Here is a 20,657-nt window from a genome sequence, read left to right as displayed (position 1 = left end):
ACACGCACATGTAGCGCTGTGTTCACTAGGCGCATTGATTCCACACGTACATGTAGCGCTGTGTGCACTAGGCGCATTGATTCCACACGTACATGTAGCGCTGTGTTCACTAGGTGCATTGATTCCACACGTACATGTAGCGCTGTGTTCACTAGGCGCATTGATTCCACACGTACATGTAGCGCTGTGTGCACTAGGCGCATTGATTCCGCACGTTCAGACCTCGACGCTGGGGCGGATGGATATTGTAGTCCTAATGTGTATATCAGGAAGAGGAAGTGTGCATTAACACGCGAGGCGCGAGGACCGTGGCCTGCCTGGGCTCACTGAGGCCGCTCATTCGCTTTGAGGCGCTAGAAAGAAACTCCCGTGGGGGGAAACCCGCGTCCATCAGGCCTCAGAGCGAGAGCACGGCGGATGGAAGAAGTGCAGGTATGTTGGAGGCCAGGGCCAGACTCCATCGCCTCGAGGCGCTACAATGGAACATGTTAGTTTTGAACGAGGATCACGGGGTGCGCTGCCTCCGGAGCCGGGATTTCCGCTCCCTGTACTTTTAAAACTACTTTAACCGAGCATCTGCTCTCACTCGGGAGAACGGGCTTCTTTATTTATATATAAAGAACGAGCGGGGGCGGCCCCGGGGGCTGAGTCATGACACAGGATGCTTCCGCTATACATACTCGAGTGGAAACACATTCAGATCGAATACACTTCAAATATAAAACTACGGACAGGGCTTTTACAAACTAGAGTCTCTGTTAACCTGGGGAGATGGCCGCCTTATTATAATAATATATATATATTATTATTATTAATATAATCTATATTTATTATAATAGTTTTTTTGTTTTCTCTCCCTTATACCCCCACATTTCTCACATGCCTCATTGATTCAAGGTTTGATCTCCAATAATCGAACCTCCAGGCTTTAAAATTGAAGCCAAGGACGATCGACTTTATGGACAGAAGTTTGTTCTCCTTGAGGCCAGACTTCTTCAGTCTGAGGGTCGGTGTTATTCCTCAAGTGGCCTCAGTGGAGGGGCTGAGATGAGGAATGAACTCATCAGTTCAGTCTCTTTAAATGTTGTTCCGCCCTGTGGATTCCGGGCTGGACAGGGTTAAACGGACGAGAGGGGCGGACGCCGCCTTTAGGGCCCTGGACAGAGTAGAGTTGAGAAACACCACCAGGGGTTGAGGATAAAGTTTACCCAAGGTGAGGAATGAAATACAGGAAGCAAAGAGACTAGGAGGCTTGTTTCACTCCCCTCCCCCCTCCTATGTAGATACCGATGGGAGGGGGGGAAGGGGGGAGTGTGCTCTGTACCCACCCAGGGATACAAGGACAGCCTGACCTGGAATATGGTTCGATAAATTCTGTTCAACTTACATATCTGGAGGATGTTAAAGGATAAATCCCTCTCTTGAAGTTTGTGTGGCCACCACGGGGCATATGCCGGGGGCTCCTAGTTTTATTAAAACGACCACCAAACAAAAGGAGGTTTCCACCCATTTAATTGTGCGGATGAGGTGTCTGTGGTCCCCAGTCCATCCGAAAAGCATCAGAGAATAGGATGCTCGAGTCCATTGAAAATAACAATGGGATGATGAGAACTGGTGGATGTGAACAGGGGTGATGGATGCAGGCATGCTGTTGGTAAGGAGTCTTAGGTTGTTTGTTTTTGTTTAGGCCCTAAGTTCAAGAAACATATACAGTCTGATATATATAATGTGATGTGTTTGTATTTAGGAAAGATCATAAAATACTCTATGTAAGCTACTAAGACAGTAGCATATATTTAGTAGTGATGATATGGATATTTATCTGTTGTTTTATAACACAGGTTTAGGACCAAATCTTGGGCACCATAGAAGGTCGGGAAAGTCACATGTCGTGGTCTTGAAAAAGATGGTTCCAATGAACTGGCTTCCACCGAAATGCGTCGACGCTGTGTTTTCATGATCTGTGTACTGGCTGGAACCACAAATAGAAAAGGAGATACACTCTGTCGAGTTCCAGTTATACATCTCTTCTAACACGGATATGTATTGTCTACGGCAGTCTTGTGTATTTTGGACACTATGGGGGTCAATAGGATGGTGGGCGGATTGGCGGGGGCAATCCGCCCGCCACCCTCAGCTAAATGACCCCCCGCCATATTAGTATGGCGGTGGGGGGGGACCGCGGCGGACAGAAAGACCGTCCGCCGCTTTTCCGCCCTGGTCGCCTTGCGACCGGGTGGAAAAGGTCTAACATGGTGGCGGTGTTTAGCATGGGCTGTTTGTGATGCCTTTCCGTGGCGGCATGCGGTCTTCACTTTGGGGGCCCCCAGAGTGAAGGAGAGGTGGGGGGTGCACACAGGGGGTACCTGCGGTACCCCCCTGCATTTACATAAACAAAGCGGCAGGCACCACGCGGTGCCTGCCGCTTTGTTTATGTAAATGCGTCACATGCATTTTTAGCATTGTGGCGGGCGGTGCTGAGATCACCGCCCGCCACAATGATAAACATGCAGGATGCACCCGCCACAGTGAAGGGCGCATCCTAATACCCCTCACGGGACCCCGCCCTTAAGGTGGGCGGTCCCCATCACCGATAGGATGGCGGGCGGACTAAGTCCACCCGCCATCCTAATGACCCCCTATGTGTCTATCTTTCCATCTCAGGGGAGAGGATCATCTTGATCTTGTGGGTTGGTACGAAGGTCCCTCAACAATGGTTCCCAGATGTCCCTGCGGCGAGCCTGTGCTGGCATAAGTTCCCAGTAATCAGACAGCTGCCCATAAAAGTACTCCACATCCTTAAGCCAATTTGCGGCTCGTGGTTTCTGGTGGCAGCTCCAGCACATCGCTATCCAACGTTTAGCCAGCAGCAAAAGCATGGACACTAGTGTTCTACTTGTCCCAGGTGCATTTCACACATAGCTGAGCAACGCTATCAAGGGGGATCGTTCTATCTTACACTTCAGCATCTTATCGAACGCATCAAAAATGGTTTCCCAGTAACGTGTCATATCTGGGCAGCGGCAGGCCGAATGCAAAAAGGACGCCTCCTGGGCACGGCATCTCAGACAGCTCACATCCCCACTCAAACCAACTTTATATAACCAATCAGGAGTCCTGTATAATCTATGTAAAAACTTAAAGTGAATCAACCGTAGCCTATAGTGAGGGCACAGCTCCTGAGCCTGCCCGCAGCAGTATGCCCACTGGTCCTCTGCTATGGGGAATCCCAGCAGTGTCTCCCACTCCTGACGCACCCCAGGGATGCTTATCGGCGCTGTGCACTACATGCCTGGGTATAGTCGGGTAATCATTTTGCCAGGTGATGGGTTAGTTAGGATGTCTTCTAGTACCTGAAATGTGGGCGGCGCCATCGGGAAAGAAGCAAAGCCAGCATGCAGTGCCGCGCGGAGCTGATATGAGGGCATTCTGTCAAGCAACCCCATGCCTTACCCTGCCATCACTCTGTCTGGCTTGAAGAATGTTCCCTCAGGGAACGCATCTCCAGTAGTGTGGAGATGAAGCTTCCTAAGTCTCCTACAGGCACACGTATCCCCAGAGAATGGCAATACTGTGTGCCGAGGCAGTGGCACAGAGGGGGCATATAACATCTCCAGCAGTGCCCTACGTCGCAATCCCTGCCAGGCCCATACTGCGCAGCCCACTGTATCTATCCTAGATCACAGTCTAGTGTGTGGCCTTTAAAGGACCGTGTTCAGTGGTATCGGAGCCGATTGCTCGTGTTCCAGTTCTGTATGTGCCATGAATTGCGGTGGGAATATCCAATGAGGGGAACAGCCATTCCAACGCGGTTTTTAGCACGCGTTGCAATTAAATTACAACTCATGGTAAAAACCACGCATACCATTACATCGCATGCGCTTTTACAACGCATGAGATGTAAGGGCTATCCACGTCTTTGTGAGGAGACTGAGGCTGTTTCCTCACAACGACGTGCACCTCTGACGATGCAGGAAGCAGGAACCGGGAGCAGAGACGGCGACACTGGAACCACAAGGAAAGATGTAAGGCTGATTGTGCTTGGGGTGGGGGTAGAGTAGTGTAGTGTAGGGGTGGGAGTAGTGTGGGTAGTGTTGTAGTGTTTTAGGGTTTAGGGTAGTGTTGGGGTGGGAGTAGTGTGGGTAGCGTAGTAGTGTTTTAGGGTTTAGGGTAGTGTTGGGGTGGGAGTAGTGTGGGTAATGTAGTAGTGTTTTAGGGTTTAGGGTAGTGTTGGGGTGGGAGTAGTGTGGGTAATGTAGTAGTGTTTTAGGGTTTAGGGTAGTGTAGGGGTGGGAGTAGTGTGGGTAGCGTAGTAGTGTTTTAGGGTTTAGGGTAGTGTAGGGGTGGGGTGGGAGTAGTGTGGGTAGTGTTGTAGTGTAGTAGTATTTGAGGGTTTAGGGTAGTGTAGGGGTAGGAGTAGTGTGGGTAGCGTATTAGTGTTTTAGGGTTTAGGGTAGTGTAGGGGTGGGAGTAGTGTGGGTAGCGTAGTAGTGTTTTAGGGTTTAGTGTAGTGTAGGGGTGGGGTGGGGTGGGAGTAGTGTGGGTAATGTAGTAGTGTTTTAGGGTTTAGGGTAATGTAGGGGTGGGGTGGGAGTAGTGTGGTAGTGTTGTAGTGTAGTAGTATTTTAGCGTTTAGGGTAGTGTGGGGGTGGGAGTAGTGTGGTAATGTAGTAGTGTTTTAGGGTTTAGGGTAGTGTAGGGGTGGGGTGGGAGTAGTGTGGTAGTGTTGTAGTGTAGTAGTATGTTAGGGTTTAGGGTAGTGTGGTGGTGGGAGTAGTGTGGGTAATGTAGTAGTGTTTTAGGGTTTAGGGTAGTGTAGGGGTGGAAGTAGTGTGGGTAATGTAGTAGTGTTTTAGGGTTTAGGGTAATGTAGGGGTGGGGTGGGAGTAGTGTGGGTAGTGTTGTAGTGTTTTAGGGTTTAGGGTAGTGTAGGGGTGGAAGTAGTGTGGGTAATGTAGTAGTGTTTTAGGGTTTAGGGTAATGTAGGGGTGGGGTGGGAGTAGTGTGGGTAGTGTTGTAGTGTAGTAGTATTTTAGGGTTTAGGGTAGTGTAGGGGTGGGAGTAGTGTGGGTAGTGTTGTAGTGTTTTAGGGTTTAGGGTAGTGTAGGGGTGGAAGTAGTGTGGGTAGTGTTGTAGTGTTTTAGGGTTTAGGGTAATGTAGGGGTGGGGTGGGAGTAGTGTGGTAGTGTTGTAGTGTAGTAGTATTTTAGGGTTTAGGGTAGTGTGGGGGTGGGAGTAGTGTGGGTAGGGTATTAGTGTTTTAGGGTTTAGGGTAGTGTAGGGGTGGGAGTAGTGTGGGTAGTGTTGTAGTGTTTTAGGGTTTAGGGTAGTGTAGGGGTGGGGTGGGAGTAGTGTGGTAGTGTTGTAGTGTAGTAGTATTTTAGGGTTTAGGGTAGTGTAGGGGTGGGAGTAGTGTGGGTAGTGTTGTAGTGTTTTAGGGTTTAGGGTAGTGTAGGGGTGGGAGTAGTGTGGGTAGTGTTGTAGTGTTTTAGGGTTTAGGGTAGTGTAGGGGTGGAAGTAGTGTGGGTAGTGTTGTAGTGTTTTAGGGTTTAGGGTAGTGTAGGGGTGGAAGTAGTGTGGGTAATGTAGTAGTGTTTTAGGGTTTAGGGTAATGTAGGGGTGGGGTGGGAGTAGTGTGGTAGTGTTGTAGTGTAGTAGTATTTTAGGGTTTAGGGTAGTGTGGGGGTGGGAGTAGTGTGGGTAGCGTATTAGTGTTTTAGGGTTTAGGGTAGTGTAGGGGTGGGGTGGGAGTAGTGTGGTAGTGTTGTAGTGTAGTAGTATTTTAGGGTTTAGGGTAGTGTGGGGGTGGGAGTAGTGTGGGTAGTGTTGTAGTGTTTTAGGGTTTAGGGTAGTGTAGGGGTGGGAGTAGTGTGGGTAGTGTTGTAGTGTTTTAGGGTTTAGGGTAGTGTAGGGGTGGGAGTAGTGTGGGTAGTGTTGTAGTGTTTTAGGGTTTAGGGTAGTGTAGGGGTGGAAGTAGTGTGGGTAGTGTTGTAGTGTTTTAGGGTTTAGGGTAGTGTAGGGGTGGAAGTAGTGTGGGTAATGTAGTAGTGTTTTAGGGTTTAGGGTAATGTAGGGGTGGGGTGGGAGTAGTGTGGTAGTGTAGTAGTATTTTAGGGTTTAGGGTAGTGTGGGGGTGGGAGTAGTGTGGGTAGCGTATTAGTGTTTTAGGGTTTAGGGTAGTGTAGGGGTGGGGTGGGAGTAGTGTGGTAGTGTTGTAGTGTAGTAGTATTTTAGGGTTTAGGGTAGTGTGGGGGTGGGAGTAGTGTGGGTAGTGTTGTAGTGTTTTAGGGTTTAGGGTAGTGTAGGGGTGGGGTGGGAGTAGTGTGGTAGTGTTGTAGTGTAGTAGTATTTTAGGGTTTAGGGTAGTGTGGGGGTGGGAGTAGTGTGGGTAGTGTTGTAGTGTTTTAGGGTTTAGGGTAGTGTAGGGGTGGGGTGGGAGTAGTGTGGTAGTGTTGTAGTGTAGTAGTATTTTAGGGTTTAGGGTAGTGTGGGGGTGGGAGTAGTGTGGGTAGTGTTGTAGTGTTTTAGGGTTTAGGGTAGTGTAGGGGTGGGGTGGGAGTAGTGTGGTAGTGTTGTAGTGTAGTAGTATTTTAGGGTTTAGGGTAGTGTGGGGGTGGGAGTAGTGTGGGTAGTGTTGTAGTGTTTTAGGGTTTAGGGTAGTGTAGGGGTGGGGTGGGAGTAGTGTGGTAGTGTTGTAGTGTAGTAGTATTTTAGGGTTTAGGGTAGTGTGGGGGTGGGAGTAGTGTGGGTAGTGTTGTAGGGTTTAGGGTAGTGTAGGGGTGGGGTGGGAGTAGTGTGGTAGTGTTGTAGTGTAGTAGTATTTTAGGGTTTAGGGTAGTGTGGGGGTGGGAGTAGTGTGGGTAGTGTTGTAGTGTTTTAGGGTTTAGGGTAGTGTAGGGGTGGGGTGGGAGTAGTGTGGTAGTGTTGTAGTGTAGTAGTATTTTAGGGTTTAGGGTAGTGTGGGGGTGGGAGTAGTGTGGGTAGTGTTGTAGTGTTTTAGGGTTTAGGGTAGTGTAGGGGTGGGGTGGGAGTAGTGTGGTAGTGTTGTAGTGTAGTAGTATTTTAGGGTTTAGGGTAGTGTGGGGGTGGGAGTAGTGTGGGTAGTGTTGTAGTGTTTTAGGGTTTAGGGTAGTGTAGGGGTGGGGTGGGAGTAGTGTGGTAGTGTTGTAGTGTAGTAGTATTTTAGGGTTTAGGGTAGTGTGGGGGTGGGAGTAGTGTGGGTAGTGTTGTAGTGTTTTAGGGTTTAGGGTAGTGTAGGGGTGGGGTGGGAGTAGTGTGGTAGTGTTGTAGTGTAGTAGTATTTTAGGGTTTAGGGTAGTGTGGGGGTGGGAGTAGTGTGGGTAGTGTTGTAGTGTTTTAGGGTTTAGGGTAATGTAGGGGTGGGGTGGGAGTAGTGTGGGTAGTGTTGTAGTGTAGTAGTATTTTAGGGTTTAGGGTAGTGTGGGGGTGGGAGTGGTGTGGGTAATGTAGTAGTGTTTTAGGGTTTTGGGTAGTGTAGGGGTAGGAGTAGTGTGGGTAGTGTTGTAGTGTTTTAGGGTTTAGGGTAGTGTAGGGGTGGGGTGGGAGTAGTGTGGTAGTGTTGTAGTGTAGTAGTATTTTAGGGTTTAGGGTAGTGTGGGGGTGGGAGTAGTGTGGGTAGTGTTGTAGTGTTTTAGGGTTTAGGGTAGTGTAGGGGTGGGAGTAGTGTGGGTAGCGTAGTAGTGTTTTAGGGTTTGTGTAGTGTAGGGGTGGGGTGGGGTGGGAGTAGTGTGGGTAATGTAGTAGTGTTTTAGGGTTTAGGGTAATGTAGGGGTGGGGTGGGAGTAGTGTGGTAGTGTTGTAGTGTAGTAGTATTTTAGGGTTTAGGGTAGTGTGGGGGTGGGAGTAGTGTGGTAATGTAGTAGTGTTTTAGGGTTTAGGGTAGTGTAGGGGTGGGGTGGGAGTAGTGTGGTAGTGTTGTAGTGTAGTAGTATGTTAGGGTTTAGGGTAGTGTGGTGGTGGGAGTAGTGTGGGTAATGTAGTAGTGTTTTAGGGTTTAGGGTAGTGTAGGGGTGGAAGTAGTGTGGGTAATGTAGTAGTGTTTTAGGGTTTAGGGTAATGTAGGGGTGGGGTGGGAGTAGTGTGGGTAGTGTTGTAGTGTTTTAGGGTTTAGGGTAGTGTAGGGGTGGAAGTAGTGTGGGTAATGTAGTAGTGTTTTAGGGTTTAGGGTAATGTAGGGGTGGGGTGGGAGTAGTGTGGGTAGTGTTGTAGTGTAGTAGTATTTTAGGGTTTAGGGTAGTGTAGGGGTGGGAGTAGTGTGGGTAGTGTTGTAGTGTTTTAGGGTTTAGGGTAGTGTAGGGGTGGAAGTAGTGTGGGTAGTGTTGTAGTGTTTTAGGGTTTAGGGTAATGTAGGGGTGGGGTGGGAGTAGTGTGGTAGTGTTGTAGTGTAGTAGTATTTTAGGGTTTAGGGTAGTGTGGGGGTGGGAGTAGTGTGGGTAGCGTATTAGTGTTTTAGGGTTTAGGGTAGTGTAGGGGTGGGAGTAGTGTGGGTAGTGTTGTAGTGTTTTAGGGTTTAGGGTAGTGTAGGGGTGGGGTGGGAGTAGTGTGGTAGTGTTGTAGTGTAGTAGTATTTTAGGGTTTAGGGTAGTGTAGGGGTGGGAGTAGTGTGGGTAGTGTTGTAGTGTTTTAGGGTTTAGGGTAGTGTAGGGGTGGGGTGGGAGTAGTGTGGTAGTGTTGTAGTGTAGTAGTATTTTAGGGTTTAGGGTAGTGTGGGGGTGGGAGTAGTGTGGGTAGTGTTGTAGTGTTTTAGGGTTTAGGGTAGTGTAGGGGTGGGGTGGGAGTAGTGTGGTAGTGTTGTAGTGTAGTAGTATTTTAGGGTTTAGGGTAGTGTGGGGGTGGGAGTAGTGTGGGTAGTGTTGTAGTGTTTTAGGGTTTAGGGTAGTGTAGGGGTGGGGTGGGAGTAGTGTGGTAGTGTTGTAGTGTAGTAGTATTTTAGGGTTTAGGGTAGTGTGGGGGTGGGAGTAGTGTGGGTAGTGTTGTAGTGTTTTAGGGTTTAGGGTAGTGTAGGGGTGGGGTGGGAGTAGTGTGGTAGTGTTGTAGTGTAGTAGTATTTTAGGGTTTAGGGTAGTGTGGGGGTGGGAGTAGTGTGGGTAGTGTTGTAGTGTTTTAGGGTTTAGGGTAGTGTAGGGGTGGGGTGGGAGTAGTGTGGTAGTGTTGTAGTGTAGTAGTATTTTAGGGTTTAGGGTAGTGTGGGGGTGGGAGTAGTGTGGGTAGTGTTGTAGTGTTTTAGGGTTTAGGGTAGTGTAGGGGTGGGGTGGGAGTAGTGTGGTAGTGTTGTAGTGTAGTAGTATTTTAGGGTTTAGGGTAGTGTGGGGGTGGGAGTAGTGTGGGTAGTGTTGTAGTGTTTTAGGGTTTAGGGTAATGTAGGGGTGGGGTGGGAGTAGTGTGGGTAGTGTTGTAGTGTAGTAGTATTTTATGGTTTAGGGTAGTGTGGGGGTGGGAGTGGTGTGGGTAATGTAGTAGTGTTTTAGGGTTTTGGGTAGTGTAGGGGTAGGAGTAGTGTGGGTAGTGTTGTAGTGTTTTAGGGTTTAGGGTAGTGTAGGGGTGGGGTGGGAGTAGTGTGGTAGTGTTGTAGTGTAGTAGTATTTTAGGGTTTAGGGTAGTGTGGGGGTGGGAGTAGTGTGGGTAGTGTTGTAGTGTTTTAGGGTTTAGGGTAGTGTAGGGGTGGGAGTAGTGTGGGTAGCGTAGTAGTGTTTTAGGGTTTGTGTAGTGTAGGGGTGGGGTGGGGTGGGAGTAGTGTGGGTAATGTAGTAGTGTTTTAGGGTTTAGGGTAATGTAGGGGTGGGGTGGGAGTAGTGTGGTAGTGTTGTAGTGTAGTAGTATTTTAGGGTTTAGGGTAGTGTGGGGGTGGGAGTAGTGTGGTAATGTAGTAGTGTTTTAGGGTTTAGGGTAGTGTAGGGGTGGGGTGGGAGTAGTGTGGTAGTGTTGTAGTGTAGTAGTATGTTAGGGTTTAGGGTAGTGTGGTGGTGGGAGTAGTGTGGGTAATGTAGTAGTGTTTTAGGGTTTAGGGTAGTGTAGGGGTGGAAGTAGTGTGGGTAATGTAGTAGTGTTTTAGGGTTTAGGGTAATGTAGGGGTGGGGTGGGAGTAGTGTGGGTAGTGTTGTAGTGTTTTAGGGTTTAGGGTAGTGTAGGGGTGGAAGTAGTGTGGGTAATGTAGTAGTGTTTTAGGTTTAGGGTAATGTAGGGGTGGGGTGGGAGTAGTGTGGGTAGTGTTGTAGTGTAGTAGTATTTTAGGTTTAGGGTAGTGTAGGGGTGGGAGTAGTGTGGGTAGTGTTGTAGTGTTTTAGGGTTTAGGGTAGTGTAGGGGTGGAAGTAGTGTGGGTAGTGTTGTAGTGTTTTAGGGTTTAGGGTAATGTAGGGGTGGGGTGGGAGTAGTGTGGTAGTGTTGTAGTGTAGTAGTATTTTAGGGTTTAGGGTAGTGTGGGGGTGGGAGTAGTGTGGGTAGCGTATTAGTGTTTTAGGGTTTAGGGTAGTGTAGGGGTGGGAGTAGTGTGGGTAGTGTTGTAGTGTTTTAGGGTTTAGGGTAGTGTAGGGGTGGGGTGGGAGTAGTGTGGTAGTGTTGTAGTGTAGTAGTATTTTAGGGTTTAGGGTAGTGTAGGGGTGGGAGTAGTGTGGGTAGTGTTGTAGTGTTTTAGGGTTTAGGGTAGTGTAGGGGTGGGAGTAGTGTGGGTAGTGTTGTAGTGTTTTAGGGTTTAGGGTAGTGTAGGGGTGGAAGTAGTGTGGGTAGTGTTGTAGTGTTTTAGGGTTTAGGGTAGTGTAGGGGTGGAAGTAGTGTGGGTAATGTAGTAGTGTTTTAGGGTTTAGGGTAATGTAGGGGTGGGGTGGGAGTAGTGTGGTAGTGTTGTAGTGTAGTAGTATTTTAGGGTTTAGGGTAGTGTGGGGGTGGGAGTAGTGTGGGTAGCGTATTCGTGTTTTAGGGTTTAGGGTAGTGTAGGGTGGGGTGGGAGTAGTGTGGTAGTGTTGTAGTGTAGTAGTATTTTAGGGTTTAGGGTAGTGTGGGGGTGGGAGTAGTGTGGGTAGTGTTGTAGTGTTTTAGGGTTTAGGGTAGTGTAGGGGTGGGGTGGGAGTAGTGTGGTAGTGTTGTAGTGTAGTAGTATTTAGGGTTTAGGGTAGTGTGGGGGTGGGAGTAGTGTGGGTAGTGTTGTAGTGTTTTAGGGTTTAGGGTAGTGTAGGGGTGGGGTGGGAGTAGTGTGGTAGTGTTGTAGTGTAGTAGTATTTTAGGGTTTAGGGTAGTGTGGGGGTGGGAGTAGTGTGGGTAGTGTTGTAGTGTTTTAGGGTTTAGGGTAGTGTAGGGGTGGGGTGGGAGTAGTGTGGTAGTGTTGTAGTGTAGTAGTATTTTAGGGTTTAGGGTAGTGTGGGGGTGGGAGTAGTGTGGGTAGTGTTGTAGTGTTTTAGGGTTTAGGGTAATGTAGGGGTGGGGTGGGAGTAGTGTGGGTAGTGTTGTAGTGTAGTAGTATTTTAGGGTTTAGGGTAGTGTGGGGGTGGGAGTGGTGTGGGTAATGTAGTAGTGTTTTAGGGTTTTGGGTAGTGTAGGGGTAGGCGTAGTGTGGGTAGTGTTGTAGTGTTTTAGGGTTTAGGGTAGTGTAGGGGTGGGGTGGAGTAGTGTGGTAGTGTTGTAGTGTAGTAGTATTTTAGGGTTTAGGGTAGTGTGGGGGTGGGAGTAGTGTGGGTAGTGTTGTAGTGTTTTAGGGTTTAGGGTAATGTAGGGGTGGGGTGGGAGTAGTGTGGGTAGTGTTGTAGTGTTTTAGGGTTTAGGGTAATGTAGGGGTGGGGTGGGAGTAGTGTGGGTAGTGTTGTAGTGTTTTAGGGTTTAGGGTAGTGTAGGGGTGGGGTGGGAGTAGTGTGGTAGTGTTGTAGTGTAGTAGTATTTTAGGGTTTAGGGTAGTGTAGGGGTGGGAGTAGTGTGGGTAGTGTTGTAGTGTTTTAGGGTTTAGGGTAGTGTAGGGGTGGGAGTAGTGTGGGTAGTGTTGTAGTGTTTTAGGGTTTAGGGTAGTGTAGGGGTGGGAGTAGTGTGGGTAGTGTTGTAGTGTTTTAGGGTTTAGGGTAGTGTAGGGGTGGGGTGGGAGTAGTGTGGTAGTGTTGTAGTGTAGTAGTATTTTAGGGTTTAGGGTAGTGTAGGGGTGGGAGTAGTGTGGGTAGTGTTGTAGTGTTTTAGGGTTTAGGGTAGTGTAGGGGTGGGAGTAGTGTGGGTAGTGTTGTAGTGTTTTAGGGTTTAGGGTAGTGTAGGGGTGGAAGTAGTGTGGGTAGTGTTGTAGTGTTTTAGGGTTTAGGGTAGTGTAGGGGTGGAAGTAGTGTGGGTAATGTAGTAGTGTTTTAGGGTTTAGGGTAATGTAGGGGTGGGGTGGGAGTAGTGTGGTAGTGTTGTAGTGTAGTAGTATTTTAGGGTTTAGGGTAGTGTGGGGGTGGGAGTAGTGTGGGAGCGTATTAGTGTTTTAGGGGTTTAGGGTAGTGTAGGGGTGGGGTGGGAGTAGTGTGGTAGTGTTGTAGTGTAGTAGTATTTTAGGGTTTAGGGTAGTGTGGGGGTGGGAGTAGTGTGGGTAGTGTTGTAGTGTTTTAGGGTTTAGGGTAGTGTAGGGGTGGGGTGGGAGTAGTGTGGTAGTGTTGTAGTGTAGTAGTATTTTAGGGTTTAGGGTAGTGTGGGGGTGGGAGTAGTGTGGGTAGTGTTGTAGTGTTTTAGGGTTTAGGGTAATGTAGGGGTGGGGTGGGAGTAGTGTGGGTAGTGTTGTAGTGTAGTAGTATTTTAGGGTTTAGGGTAGTGTGGGGGTGGGAGTGGTGTGGGTAATGTAGTAGTGTTTTAGGGTTTTGGGTAGTGTAGGGGTAGGAGTAGTGTGGGTAGTGTAGTAGTATTTTAGGGTTTAGGGTAGTGTGGGGGTGGGAGTGGTGTGGGTAATGTAGTAGTGTTTTAGGGTTTTGGGTAGTGTAGGGGTAGGAGTAGTGTGGGTAGTGTTGTAGTATTTTAGGGTTTAGGGTAGTGTGGGGGTGGGAGTAGTGTGGGTAATGTAGTAGTGTTTTAGGGTTTAGGGTAGTGTAGGGGTGGGGTTGGAGTAGTGTGGGTAGTGTTGTAGTGTAGTAGTATGTTAGGGTTAGGGTAGTGTGGGGGTGGGAGTAGTGTGGGTAGTGTTGTAGTGTTTTAGGGGTAGGGTTAGGGGTGGGAGTAGTGTGTTGTGTAGGTGTAGGGGTAGGGTTGTCCCTTACCTTGCATACTTTTACCACAAGTATAGCTTTACCACGCACGCCTTTGCGTGGTAAAGGCATACTCGTGGTGAAAGTATGCGATGTAATGGCATTCAATGTCATTGACATTGCGTAGTAATACCCGCGTTGTAATGGCACACGTGGTATTAGTATGCGATGTAATGACATACATCCATCCAATGAAATCTGAACTGAGCTTGGGCACAATTGTAGTAAAGCTCCATGGCTGGGGCACCCAAACCTCCCTGTTCAAAGGGGAGGGTCAGGGTTTTTGAAGAAACCCTGGGTTGTTTCCGGGCGCAGGCAAGGGATATCAAGTTTGATCGTAGTCGATGTCTGAAACTAGTGCTAAGGGGGAGCAGGAGGTTAATAAACATAGAGGAACTTGGAGACAACAGCCATTTTTTGCTATGGCCTGTCATCCTGCAGGTACAGCAGCAGACCAGCCCCTCATCCCATTCGACTTTCCATGAGTCGCCCGTAGTTATATTGCCAAAGTTTCTCAATATTACGGCTTAGTCAAAATCCCAGGTATTTCACTGGGCCCTCCGCCCAGCAGAGTGGATACTCCGATTGAAACCGCTCTGTGACTGCCGTCAGTGGAGAGATAACCGATTTTCCCCCAGTTAATGTTTGCCCCTAAGAGCCTGCCTAATCTTGCGATCTCCCTGATCAGGGGGTCTTAGTTTTTGTCCGGGTGTTTGACGTTCAGGGTCTCATCATTCACATGCAAAGAAACCAGTATTACCCGAGGGCGAATGCCGGGCCTCGGTGTGCATGAAGGTGTCTTAGTCTGGCCGCCAGGGGTTGCATGGCTATGGCAAAAAGAAGGCTAGACTCGTGTCCCGAGATACATGGAGAGGGAGGGAGGATATCGTCCTGTTAATCCAAACCCTCACCATAGGGTAAGATTATAGGAGAGCGATCAATTTGATGAATTTGGAGCTATTGCCCAATCGGGAAAGCAGTGCGAATAAATATGACCATTCTAAGGAATCAAATGCCTGAGGGGCATCCTGAAATAGCACAGCCGCTTGGAGTGAGGGGTAAATATCTTGAATTGTTGCAACAAATGTGCGTAGATTGTAAGATGTAGCCCTTCTGGTAACAAAGACGCACTGGTCAGGGTGCATCACGAGAGGCAGCAGTGGAAGTAGTCTCGCAGTAATGAGTTTTGCGAGGATTTTATTGTCCAAATTGATCATGAATTTTTATCCGGTTTTAGAATTGTAATGATAAGTGCTTCACTAAGTGACGGGGGAGCTCTCCCCTCTCCAGCAATTCTTCATACATGTTTATTACATGTGGCACAAGCAGTGGTGCAAATTCTTTGTAAATGGAGGCCATCCAGTCTGGGAGCCCTATCCCCATGTACGGCGCATGACCCTGAGCACCTCTTCCTTGAGTACGGCTCATCCAGATAGCTGCGGTGGCCGTTCTCGAGCCACAGCAGCTGGATAGAAAAAAAGTCCACCAAATCCGGGTGGGTAACATTTTGCCTCGCTTCATAAAGTGAGGAGTAAAAGGATATAATTTCCCCCTGGACAGTGGTCTGACCAATCCAGTCTCGTTGTCTGAAGTGCGTAATTTGCTGATGTAGTCACGAGCCCACGGTTTCTTTAATAAGCCGGTTAGTGTCTTGCTCGCTCTGTCCCCCTCTCCTTATCTTCTAGCACATGCCTCCATTCCAAGGTAGTGTCTTCTGTATGGCTGCTTCTTCAAACTCACCAATCTTACCCCTAATATCCCCTAGGGTTTCGGATTTGTTGCTGGCAAAGAATTCGCTTACCAGACCCTGTATCTTCTCTTCTAGGCACTTAAGGTCTCCCTGCAGTGAGCGCAGGACCCCCGCCAACTTTGCAATGCACCACCCGAATGACAGACTTAAATGCCTATTCATGCATAGTGGGGGAATCAACCGTGCCCTCGTTTAACGCAAATTACTCCACTATTGCTGATCTGATGGCATCTCTGAACACCTGATCCCATACGGCGCCTCAGGCGAGTCGCCAGCTTAACGCTCTGACTGGGTAGTCCAGCAGAGTCAGTTCAACAAGTACCGGGGAGTGGTCAGATAGGGTGCTAGCTAGATGGGTGACTGTAGAAATCCAGCCAAGGTCAGCCAGAAATCGATTCTGAACCAAGAGGGGCCGACTGATGACACACATGTACCCTCCTCCATGTTTGCGTTTCAGCTGTGCCATATATCTGTCAGTCTGTGGTCTGCTATAATAGTCTGCAGTTGTGCTGTTTCCCTTGGGTGGGGACATTGCCCCCCCTTCCTCCCAGAATGCCTCCTGGGGTTAGGGTATCTGTTGACCCCCAGACCTCTCCGAAGAAGTCCGGGTCGTCAGCATTGGGTCCATATATCGAGATCAGCCTGATTGGGTGTCCCCCCAGCGTGCCCTCTAGCATCATGTATCGCCCTTGTGGGTCGTGTAAGGCTTTGCACGTGCGCCACAACATTCCTTTTCTGATGAAAACGGCCACCACCTTGCATAATTAGAATAGCATGGAACATGTTTCTACCCAAGTCAGCCTGCCTGCAGGCGCACGCAAGTGTTCCCTGCAAGTGTAGTTCCTGCAAAAAACAGACGTCCACAGCATGGTGGTGAAAGTAAGCGGCTATCAGCCTCGCTTTCTGTCTGTCTCTCAAGCCTCGGACATTCCAGGGTATTACTTTTAGTCAGGTCATATTCTCCTCCTGTACACCCATGCGACCAGCAGCTAGCTCTCTCTCTCTCTCTCTCTCTCTCTCTCTCTCTGTCTCTCTCTCTCTCTCTCTCTCTCTCTCTCTCTCTCTCTCTCCCTCTCTCTCTCTCTCCCTCTCTCTCTCTCTCTCTCTCTCTCACTGAGAAGCTCATCGCCAAGCACCTTACGATAGGAGGCCAGCGGGGTACGGAGGGAATAGCAAAGCAACATATTAACCAACGAACTAGTCCCAGAGTACCCCACACCCACTACAGCCACCCAACCTGGGTGGACCTACTTCCCCCCACAACCACAATACGGCCACCTGTGGCCAACTGAAAGACACAACAGAGGAATCATCCCTGAGGGGAAATCACTAGGGGCTCGGCACTTCCCATCGGGTGGAAGCTGGGTGGCTGGACAAAGTTAACGCAACAGGAAGGAACTCCCAGCTGCCGGTAAGGCAGGCATCAATGCATGGTACATATCATATATAATGAAAGAAAAAAAGAGGAAGGTCGGTAGTTACGTCCCTATGAATGTAGAATAAATGCTCCGCGGGCCCGGCCCGGATCCCAGGTCGCGTTGGGTTGGCGTGTCTCGATCTTTTAGTCACTGTCGCTGACGCGGCTATCGTTTCCACTGTCCTTCTCTGATTTCTAAACTTTCTTGATTGTCCAGAGAGAGGTGCTGCAGCAGTGACCCCACTAAGGCTGATGAAATTCAGTCTCTTAGGGCTTTGGAATGAGGCAGTCAGACCCTGTGCCACGCGGGCGGGGAGAAACATTTGTCTTGCAGCAGTCCCTCTTCAATGTTTAACAGATGGCAGACTGCCCCCTTTGTTGTGATGCAGCCTTCATGGCCATCAGAAACGTCCAGTAAATGCTTCAGGCGTCCTAGGAAAACACAGCAAGGAGCATTTCTTACACTAAATGCTGTCAGTAGAACTTGCAGTGACTAGATTGATCTAAGGCAGTTATTCTAAAGTAGTGTAATTAAACAGCTCCCACCCCCATTGAAGGTGCAACTGGTTTAATGTTCTAATGAAATTAGTGCAGCTCTTTGTGAAACTGTTGTTATGGATGAGCTAAATTGTGCAGCGCAGTGCGTGTGGTGCTTGTTTATTTCCTGTGCTGGCAGGGTGTAGATACATGGTCTCACAATAGTACTTTTTGTGGCAGAAATCTCCCCACCGAGCCAAACCTTCCTTTTGGGGTTGTATGTTTTGTTTGCTTACTCACTGCATTTCTACTTGTTTTTTTCTGTCCCCTATTTTCAAATTTCACCAGCTACCACTGGTCTGCGAAATGACTCCGGGCTACAGTGACATGTAGGAGTAAAGCTGCTTTTTCTCTTCTGCCTTGTCTTGGGTCTATCGACTGTATGTGTATGAGGCCGCGTGGTTTTCTACCTGCAGAGAGAAAGAAAATAATACGCAAGACACTTATAGCGACCGTTTCGCGTTTCACTCCAACCAAGATGTTAGGTTTGCCTAGTTTCCTCAGACTCCATAGATCAAATATTGTGCTAGGTGCAACTAAAATGTAAAAAGCATCGGTGACTGGAGACGGCAGAGGTAACAAACTGCAGGAGGCGTGCTGTGCAAGCAACAATAGGCAAGCAACGACAACAAGGAAGCAACAGAAACAGGATGGAGCAAGGATTAAAAAAAAAGTACCTGAATCCGAGCTTCAGCCATGGCAGACACCAATAAAGCAATTAATCAGTACTTTGTCCATGCTTCATGGAAGGGACAAACATACAATGAAGAAAGTGAAACCAACAGGTGCTGGCTAATGAGAAGCAATGAAAGGAATAAACAAAAGATCCCGCAAGCGAATCACAGGAGAAACCGAAAAATGACAAAGAGAAGCAGCGTAAGACATGATGGACAGGCACATGGACAGATGTAGGCCACAAACACCCCTTCATCAAAAATATCAAACACCAATACTTGCCTCCAGACCAAAGCCTAGAGTGCTCTTATCTTAGCATCCCCAGGGGTCTGAGATAAATACAGAGACAGACAGACTAGGCCAGGTGCAAAGACAAAGCAAACACAAGGAGATGATGGACTGAGCGCTGAAACTTTTCAGACACTCACCCCCAGGTACTATTAGATCAGGGTTGAATCCATCATCGTTCTTTAGCTCACTTCCCCACCCCACTTCAAACCCAGCCATATTCAAATCAGTCTTGACCCTGTGACTCATGGGAACAGTCCAGCCCAAACTGCCAAGCCAGGCCTTCCCTGGGCCGTAAACAAGCATCCTGGGACCGGTTTCGGGGTAACACCCCTCATCAGCCAGGCTAGCTTAAATCCAGTGGCAAAGTGAGCAAGGGACCCACGTCTGGGCATACCCTACCAACTACAAAGACAGACGGATGTACACACACACTCACGCACACACTTACACAAACACACTTTAAAAACACACAGACTGTACATGGAAGAGAGGCTCTTGGGCAAAAAGAAGCTGTGTTATGTGGGTTTATTTCTGTACTGTAACACATGCCAACTACAAGCCTACCTGAGTAATTAAACGTTTTATTGTTCTCCCGTTATCATATACACTCAACTTCTTCAAAAAGACTATCCAGATCTCACATAATCATTTCTTTTATTTTCCTTAGGCTTAGGCCCTGCAGACTCCTTCCTAGCTCCAGAGGCTGAATGGGGCTCGACCTCCAGTGTCCTCAGATTAAAGGAAAAGGTGAGTGTCTTTTTAAGTAGATAAAAAAATCTCAAAGTGATTGGCTAGCCATTTCCTCTCAAATTCTCATCTATGGCTGTTCTTCCCAGCTCTATCGTATCCAGCTATGTTCTACTTTCTATGCACAGTTGTATTTCTTTTTCTTTATTTCCCCTGTCTGTTTTATTCTTTCTTTTGCTGTGCTCTCATTCCTTCACACTCCCTTTGCCTGGACCCGCATCACAATTATAAGGCCCTTAGTTAGGCCGTCAAGACTTGCTTCTAAAAGAAAATAAACCCAGAAGATTTCAGGGCTCGCCCTGTAAACAGGATTCTATGCACCATTGTCATGGTTCCCAGCATCCCCCCCATGTGTCTCTCATGGGCTCTGCGTCAGCCTCTATGCCCGTACTCTCCATTACCTGTACCTTCCCTGTGCTACCGCTGTCACACACCTGGTCAGTCAAGGACCCAAGAACCATGGTGGCACCACAGCATTTCCAGGTGAGTGCCGGCTCCCGTCTGTGTCGTTTGTCTGTATTTTGAGGTCTTGCTCTTGGCTCTGTGGTCTCTCCCTCCAACAGAGCTCCTTGGTTTCGACTCCTCCTGGCTTTCATCCATGCTGTAGCTCCTCTGTGTTCCCTGTGCAGCGGGGTATCCTCCCCCGTGAGCCGACTCCTCGTTGGTGGTCCTCCGCTTCCCAGGTCTTGGGGTCAAAGATTGTCAGAATGAGAAAACTTTTCATAGACCTTTGCTAGTTTTCTCTCTCCGAGTCTTTCTTGTCTATTGCTCTTTTAATATTCTGTTTTCTCCCTTCTTTCCATTTGTCAGTTTTTCTAAGTTATCCTTTGTTTTTCCTTTGCAGGTCCTCGGCCACACTACTAGCTGGATGTAATTAAGACCACATGCTGAAAAACAAGCACGTATTCAACCCACAAGCTGAAGGCTAGTTTTGCATTTGTTTTACTCTTGACTCACAAATAATATGAAACAAATATATATAGGCATTTGCATTAACACTGAGACTGGTGACTACATATTTCAGACCCTGAGCAGACTACAAATGGTAGACATTGCCTGGATGCATGTACTTTGTTTCCGGCAAGGCTATGCCAAGAGTTGTTTGATAACAAATGACTGCCCACAGCTAAGAAGCCCTCTGGTGGACTCCCAAGCATTTACCTTTCTAAATTACCATATTGTCCTTTATGCAGACTCTCCCTCCTTCTCTCCCCTGGATATTGCGGCACGGAGTGGCAAATTTTAAAACATCATAAGTGTGGCACAAAACTATGTGTTTTGCGGCATTTTACCGGCGCTTTGATGATCCATATCTGGTTGTCCTACACCCCAGAAACACTGAATAGCCAGTTATTCCACTTAATGTTTTTGCTTGACCCTACCTACCCTCCCTCCTTTCTGTGTCAGTGTTGCTTACAGCCCCACCTGCCCTCCCACCTTCTGTTGTCCTTCCTTGTTACTACCCCCACTTCTCTGTTATCCATGATAGCCTCCCACCATCTGTTGTCCGTGTTGCCCCACTCACCTGTCCACCCTCTTTCCTTCGTTCCACCCACCATAACAAAACAAAGACACTGACACTGGTATCCGCGTCATAGTGGTTTATTTCCTTACACCGTTCGTTGTCCGTGTTGCACCCACACATGTCCTCCCCCATCTTGCCTCGTACCCCACCCTCCCGTCTGTCAGTAATACGAAAAGCTTTTTATTTTTGGTGCTGGACTTCTCTTTCACTCTGGCAATGCCAAGTCTGCAAGGAATCAGGCAGATACGTAGGCAGTGGATTGTCAGCTGGGGGTCATTTGTCTCTATGTGTATGCTGTGCTCGGAATGTTCATCGTGCAGATACTTAGGCAGTGGATTGCTAGCTGGGGTCATTTGTCTCTATGTGGATGCTGTGCTCGGAATGTTCATCAGGCAGATACGTAGGCAGTGGATTGTCAGCTGAGGGTCATTTGTCTCTATGTGGATGCCGTGCTTGGAATGTTCATCAGGCAGATACGTAGGCAGTGGATTGTCAGCTGAGGGTCATTTGTCTCT

At 48.3% G+C, this 20,657-nt stretch overlaps 1 protein-coding gene across 2 annotated transcripts in view; it reads left to right on the top strand.

Moving 5' to 3' along the window:
• The first annotated feature begins 255 nt into the window (after positions 1 to 255).
• Positions 256 to 20,657, top strand: part of LOC144772281 (uncharacterized) — a 55,595-nt gene continuing 35,193 nt past the window's right edge. Inside the window, exons 1-3 of one of the 2 annotated variants that reach the window (XM_078656511.1) lie at positions 256 to 432; positions 18,538 to 18,617; positions 19,462 to 19,541. The gene's annotated coding sequence lies outside the window, so the exon portion shown is untranslated. The remainder of the gene's footprint in view (positions 433 to 18,537; positions 18,618 to 19,461; positions 19,542 to 20,657) is intronic. The other variant, XM_078656512.1, reaches the window with a different exon arrangement.

This window comes from Lissotriton helveticus, chromosome 8, assembly GCF_964261635.1.
Source record: "Lissotriton helveticus chromosome 8, aLisHel1.1, whole genome shotgun sequence".
Lineage (NCBI taxonomy): Eukaryota > Metazoa > Chordata > Amphibia > Caudata > Salamandridae > Lissotriton > Lissotriton helveticus.
The sequence above is the reverse complement of the archived record's forward strand: the minus strand, read 5'-3'. Positions and strand labels throughout refer to the sequence as shown.